Raw genomic sequence first — 5,000 nt, forward strand, 5'->3', positions numbered from 1 at the left:
GAATACCAGGTGCTGTAGGCCTTTTTTTTTTCTCTCTTGTTCTGGCTTCCTTCAATGCTGGTTTTGAGATGTATAAGAGATGTAGTTCATTAGGAATCCAATACCTACAGCCACACGACCCTGAATAAACCCAATCTCATCTGATCTTGGAAGCTAAGCAGGGCTTGGTCTGGTTAGTATTTGGATAGGAGACCACCTGGGAATACAAGGTGCTGTAGGCTTTTTTTTTTCTCTCTTGTTCCGGCTTCCTTCAATGCTGGTTTTGAGATTATAAGAGATGTAGGTCAATAGGTAACCAATACCTACAGCCAGACATCTCTGAACAAGCCCAATCTCGTTTGATCTTGGAAGCTAAGGAGGGCGGTACCTGGTTAGTACTTTGATGGGAGACCACCGGGGAATACCAGGTGCTGTAGGCCTTTTTTTTTTCTCTCTTGTTCCGGCTTCCTTCAATGCTGGTTTTGAGATGTATAAGAGATGTAGTTCATTAGGAATCCAATACCTACAGCCACACCACCCTAAATAAACCCAATCTCATCTGATCTTGGAAGCTAAGCAGGGCTTGGCCTTTTTAGTATTTGGATAGGAGACCACCTGGGAATACAAGGTGCTGTAGGCCTTTTTTTTTTCTCTCTTGTTCCGGCTTCCTTCAATGCTGGTTTTGAGATTATAAGAGATGTAGGTCAATAGGTAACCAATACCTACAGCCACACATCTCTGAACAAGCCCAATCTCGTTTGATCTTTGAAGCTAAGCAGGGACGTACCTGGTTAGTACTTTGATGGGAGACCACCGGGGAATACCAGGTGCTGTAGGCCTTTTTTTTTTCTCTCTTGTTCCGGCTTCCTTCAATGCTGGTTTTGAGATGTATAAGAGATGTAGGTCAATAGGAAACCAATACCTACAGCCACTCCACCCTGAATAAGCCAATCTCATCTGATCTTGGAAGCTAAGCAGGGCCAGGCCTGGTTAGTACTTGGATGGGAGACCACCTGGGAATACCAGCTGCTGTAGGCCTTTTTTTTTTTTATCTCTCTTGTTTCGGCTTCCTTCAATGCTGGTTTTGAGATGTATAAGAGATGTAGGTCAATAGGAAACCAATACCTACAACCACTCCACCTTGAACAAGCACAATCTCGTCTGATCTTGAAAGATAAGCAGCTCCGGGCCTAGTTAGTACTTGAATTTGAGACCACCTGGGAATACCAGGTGCTGTAGGCCTTTTTTTTTTCCTCTCTTGTTCCGGCTTCCTTCAATGCTTATTTTGAGATGTATAAGTGATGTAGGTCATTAGGAAACCAATACCTACAGCCACACCACCCTGAACAAGCCCAATCTCGTCTGATCTTGGAAGCTAAGCAGGGCCAGGCTTGGTTACTACTTGGATGGGAGACCACCTGTGAATACCAGGTGCTGTAGGCCTTTTTTTTTTCTCTCTTGTTACGGCTTCCTTCAATGCTGGTTTTGAGATGTATAAGAGATGTAGTTCATTAGGAATCCAACACCTACAGCCACACCACCCTGAATAAACCCAATCTCATCTGATCCTGGAAGCTAAGCAGAGCTTGGCCTGGTTATTATTTGGATAGGAGACCACATGGGAATACAAGGTGCTGTAGGCCTTTTTTTGTTCTCTCTTGTTCCGGCTTCCTTCAATGCTTGTTTTTAGATGTATAAGAGATGTAGGTCAATAGAAAACCAATACCTACAGCCACACATCTCTGAACAAGCCTAATCTCGTTTGACCTTGGAAGCTAAGCAGGGCCATACCTGGTTAGTACTTTGATGGGTGAACACCTGGGAATACCAGGTGCTGTAGGTCTTTTTTTTTTCTCTCTTGTTCCGGCTTCCTTCAATGCTGGTTTTGAGATGTATAAGAGATGTAGGTCAATAGGAAACCAATACCTACAGCCACACCACCCTGAACAAGCCCAATCTCGTCTGATCTTGGAAGCTAAGCAGGGCCAGGCCTGGTTAGTACTTGGATGGGAGACCACCTGGAAATACCAGGTGCTATAGGCTTTTTTTTTTTCTCTCTTGTTCCGGCTTCCTTCAATGCTTGTTTTTAGATGTATAAGAGATGTAGGTCAATTGGAAAACAATACCTACAGCCACACCACCCTGAACAAGCCCAATCTCGTCTGATCTTGGAAGCTAAGCAGGGCTGGGCCTGGTTAGTACTTGGATGGGAGACCACATGGGAATACCAGGTGCTGTAGGCTTTTTTTTTTTCTCTCTTGTTCCAGCCGCCTTCAATGCTGGTTTTGAGATGTATAAGAGATGTAGGTCAATAGGAAACCAATACCTACAGCCACACCACCCTGAACAAGCCCAATCTCGTCTGATCTTGGAAGCTAAGCAGAGCCGGGCCTGGTTAGTACTTGGATGGGAGACCACCTGGGAATACCAGGTGCTGTAGGCCTTTTTTTCTTCTCTCTTGTTCCGGCTTCCTTCAATGCTGGTTTCTAGATGTATAAGAGATGTAGGTCAATAGGAAAACAATACCTACAGCCACACCACCCTGAACAAGCCCAATCTCATCTGATCTTGGAAGCTAAGCAGGGCCGGGCCTGGTTAGTACTTGGATCAGAGACCACCTGGGAATACCAGTTGCTGTAGGCCTTTTTTTTTTCTCTCTTATTCTGGCTTCCTTCAATGCTGGTTTTGAGATGTATAAGAGATGTAGGTCAATATGAAAACAATACCTACAGCTACACCACACTGAACAAGCCCAATCTCGTCTGATCTTGGAAGCTAAGCAGTGCTGGGCCTGGTTAGTACTTGAATGGGAGACCACATGGGAATACCAGGTGCTGTAGGCTTTTTTTTTTATCTCTCTTGTTCCGGCTTCCTTCAATGCTGGTTTTGACATTATAAGAGATGTAGGTCATTAGGAAACCAATACCTACAGCCACACCACCCTGAAAAAGCGCAATCTCATCTAATCTTGGAAGCTAAGCAGCACCAGACCTGATTAGTACTTGGATGGGAGACCACCTGGGAACACCAGGTGCTGTAGGCCTTTTTTTCTCTCTCTTGTTCCGGCTTCCTTCAATGCTTATTTTGAGATGTATAAGTGATGTAGGTTATTAGAAAACCAATACCTACAGCCACACCACCCTGAACAAGCCCAATCTCGTCTGATCTTGGAAGCTAAGCAGGGCCAGGCCTGGTTACTACTTGGATGGGAGACCACCTGGGAATACCAGGTGCTGTAGGCCTTTTTTTTTTCTCTCTTGTTACGGCTTCCTTCAATGCTGGTTTTTAGATGTATAAGAGATGTAGGTCAATAGGAAACCAATACCTACAGCCACACCACCCTGAACAAGCCTGATCTTGGAAGCTAAGCAGGGACGGGCCTGGTTAGTACTTGGATGGGAGACCACCTGGGAATACCAGGTGCTGTAGGCCTTTTTTTTTTCTCTCTTGTTCCGGCTTCCTTAAATGCTGGTTTTGAGATTATAAGAGATGTAGGTCAATAGGAAACCAAAACCTACAGCTACACATCTCTAAACAAGCCCAATCTCGTTTGATCTTGGAGGCTAAGCAGGGCCAGGCCTGGTTAGTACTTGGATGGGAGACCACCTGGGAATACCAGGTGCTGTAGGCTTTTTTTTTTTCTCTCTTGTTCCGGCTTCCTTCAATGCTGGTTTTTAGATGTATAAGAGATGTAGGTCAATAGGAAACCAATACCTACAGCCACACCACCCTAAACAAGCCTGATCTTGGAAGCTAAGCAGAGCCGGGCCTGGTTAGTACTTGGATGCGAGACCACCTGGGGATACCAGGTGCTGTAGGCCCTTTTTTTTTTCTCTCTTGTTCTGACTTCCTTCAATGCTGGTTTTGAGATGTATAAGAGATGTAGGTCAATAGGAAACCAATACCTACAGCAACACCACCCTGAACAAGCCCAATCTCGTCTGATCTTGGAAGCTAAGCAGGGCTGCGCCTGGTTAGTACTTGGATGGGAGACCACCTGGAAATAACAGGTGCTGTATGCTTTTTTTTTTCTCTCTTGTTCCGGCCTCCTTCAATGCTGGTTTTGAGATGTATAAGAGATGTAGGTCAATAGGAAACCAATACCTACAGCCACACCACCCTGAACAAGCCCAATCTCGTCTGATCTTGGAAGCTAAGCAGAGCCGGGCCTGGTTAATACTTGGATGGGAGACCACCTGGGAATACCAGGTGCTGTAGGCCTTTTTTTCTTCTCTCTTGTTCCGGCTTCCTTCAATGCTGGTTTCTAGATGTATAAGAGATGTAGGTCAATAGGAAAACAATACCTACAGCCACACCACCCTGAACAAGCCCAATCTCGTCTGATCTTGGAAGCTAAGCAGGGACAGGCCTGGTTGGTACTTGGATGGGAGACCACCTGGGAATACCAGGTGCTGTAGGCCTTTTTTTCTTCTCTCTTGTTCCGGCTTCCTTCAATGCTGGTTTCTAGATGTATAAGAGATGTAGGTCAATAGGAAAACAATACCTACAGCCACACCACCCTGAACAAGCCCAATCTCGTCTGATCTTGGACGCTAAGCAGGGACAGGCCTGGTTAGTACTTGGATGGGAGACCACCTGGGAATACCATGTGCTGTAGGCCTTTTTTTTTTCTCTCTTGTTCCGGCTTCCTTCAATGCTGGTTTTGAGATAATAAGAGATGTAGGTCAATATGAAACCAAAACCTACAGCTACACATCTCTAAACAAGCCCAATGTCGTCTGATCTTGGAAGCTAAGCAGGGCCAGGCCTGGTTAGTACTTGGATGGGAGACCACCTGGGAATACCAGGTGCTGTAGGCTTTTTTTTTTATCTCTCTTGTTCCGGCTTCCTTCAATGCTGGTTTTGACATTATAAGAGATGTAGGTCATTAGGAAACCAATACCTACAGCCACACCACCCTGAAAAAGCGCAATTTCATCTAATCTTGGAAGCTAAGCAGCGCCGGACCTGGTTAGTACTTGGATGGGAGACCACCTGGGAACACCAGGTGCTGTAGGCCT

At 45.5% G+C, this 5,000-nt stretch overlaps 3 non-coding genes and 21 pseudogenes across 3 annotated transcripts; all 24 read left to right on the forward strand.

Moving 5' to 3' along the window:
- The window catches only part of LOC142113725 (5S ribosomal RNA), a 118-nt pseudogene extending 97 nt beyond the window's left edge, over window positions 1–21 (forward strand).
- Window positions 22–102: 81 nt separating this feature from the next.
- On the forward strand, window positions 103–221 carry LOC142112905 (5S ribosomal RNA; annotated as a pseudogene).
- Window positions 222–300: 79 nt separating this feature from the next.
- On the forward strand, window positions 301–419 carry LOC142113210 (5S ribosomal RNA; annotated as a pseudogene).
- An 81-nt stretch (window positions 420–500) lies between these two features.
- LOC142112943 (5S ribosomal RNA) lies at window positions 501–619 on the forward strand (annotated as a pseudogene).
- Window positions 620–699: 80 nt separating this feature from the next.
- Window positions 700–818, forward strand: LOC142113202 (5S ribosomal RNA; annotated as a pseudogene).
- Window positions 819–899: 81 nt separating this feature from the next.
- On the forward strand, window positions 900–1,017 carry LOC142113004 (5S ribosomal RNA; annotated as a pseudogene).
- Window positions 1,018–1,303: 286 nt separating this feature from the next.
- Window positions 1,304–1,422, forward strand: LOC142113748 (5S ribosomal RNA; annotated as a pseudogene).
- An 81-nt stretch (window positions 1,423–1,503) lies between these two features.
- On the forward strand, window positions 1,504–1,622 carry LOC142113231 (5S ribosomal RNA; annotated as a pseudogene).
- An 81-nt stretch (window positions 1,623–1,703) lies between these two features.
- On the forward strand, window positions 1,704–1,822 carry LOC142113173 (5S ribosomal RNA; annotated as a pseudogene).
- Window positions 1,823–1,903: 81 nt separating this feature from the next.
- Window positions 1,904–2,022, forward strand: LOC142113732 (5S ribosomal RNA; annotated as a pseudogene).
- Window positions 2,023–2,103: 81 nt separating this feature from the next.
- LOC142113623 (5S ribosomal RNA) lies at window positions 2,104–2,222 on the forward strand. Its single transcript, XR_012681614.1, has one exon. It is a non-coding gene; the product is annotated as a 5S ribosomal RNA (ribosomal RNA).
- Window positions 2,223–2,303: 81 nt separating this feature from the next.
- Window positions 2,304–2,422, forward strand: LOC142113308 (5S ribosomal RNA). The gene has a single exon (XR_012681422.1). It is a non-coding gene; the product is annotated as a 5S ribosomal RNA (ribosomal RNA).
- Window positions 2,423–2,503: 81 nt separating this feature from the next.
- Window positions 2,504–2,622, forward strand: LOC142112909 (5S ribosomal RNA; annotated as a pseudogene).
- Window positions 2,623–2,703: 81 nt separating this feature from the next.
- LOC142113352 (5S ribosomal RNA) lies at window positions 2,704–2,822 on the forward strand. Its single transcript, XR_012681466.1, has one exon. It is a non-coding gene; the product is annotated as a 5S ribosomal RNA (ribosomal RNA).
- Window positions 2,823–2,903: 81 nt separating this feature from the next.
- LOC142113123 (5S ribosomal RNA) lies at window positions 2,904–3,022 on the forward strand (annotated as a pseudogene).
- Window positions 3,023–3,102: 80 nt separating this feature from the next.
- LOC142113558 (5S ribosomal RNA) lies at window positions 3,103–3,221 on the forward strand (annotated as a pseudogene).
- Window positions 3,222–3,302: 81 nt separating this feature from the next.
- Window positions 3,303–3,411, forward strand: LOC142113048 (5S ribosomal RNA; annotated as a pseudogene).
- An 80-nt stretch (window positions 3,412–3,491) lies between these two features.
- On the forward strand, window positions 3,492–3,610 carry LOC142113005 (5S ribosomal RNA; annotated as a pseudogene).
- Window positions 3,611–3,882: 272 nt separating this feature from the next.
- Window positions 3,883–4,001, forward strand: LOC142112976 (5S ribosomal RNA; annotated as a pseudogene).
- An 80-nt stretch (window positions 4,002–4,081) lies between these two features.
- LOC142113508 (5S ribosomal RNA) lies at window positions 4,082–4,200 on the forward strand (annotated as a pseudogene).
- Window positions 4,201–4,281: 81 nt separating this feature from the next.
- LOC142113523 (5S ribosomal RNA) lies at window positions 4,282–4,400 on the forward strand (annotated as a pseudogene).
- An 81-nt stretch (window positions 4,401–4,481) lies between these two features.
- On the forward strand, window positions 4,482–4,600 carry LOC142113742 (5S ribosomal RNA; annotated as a pseudogene).
- An 80-nt stretch (window positions 4,601–4,680) lies between these two features.
- Window positions 4,681–4,799, forward strand: LOC142113089 (5S ribosomal RNA; annotated as a pseudogene).
- Window positions 4,800–4,880: 81 nt separating this feature from the next.
- On the forward strand, window positions 4,881–4,999 carry LOC142113705 (5S ribosomal RNA; annotated as a pseudogene).
- The last annotated feature ends 1 nt before the right edge of the window (window position 5,000 follows it).

Source organism: Mixophyes fleayi, unplaced genomic scaffold (assembly GCF_038048845.1).
Source record: "Mixophyes fleayi isolate aMixFle1 unplaced genomic scaffold, aMixFle1.hap1 Scaffold_114, whole genome shotgun sequence".
Classification (NCBI taxonomy): Eukaryota; Metazoa; Chordata; class Amphibia; order Anura; family Limnodynastidae; genus Mixophyes; species Mixophyes fleayi.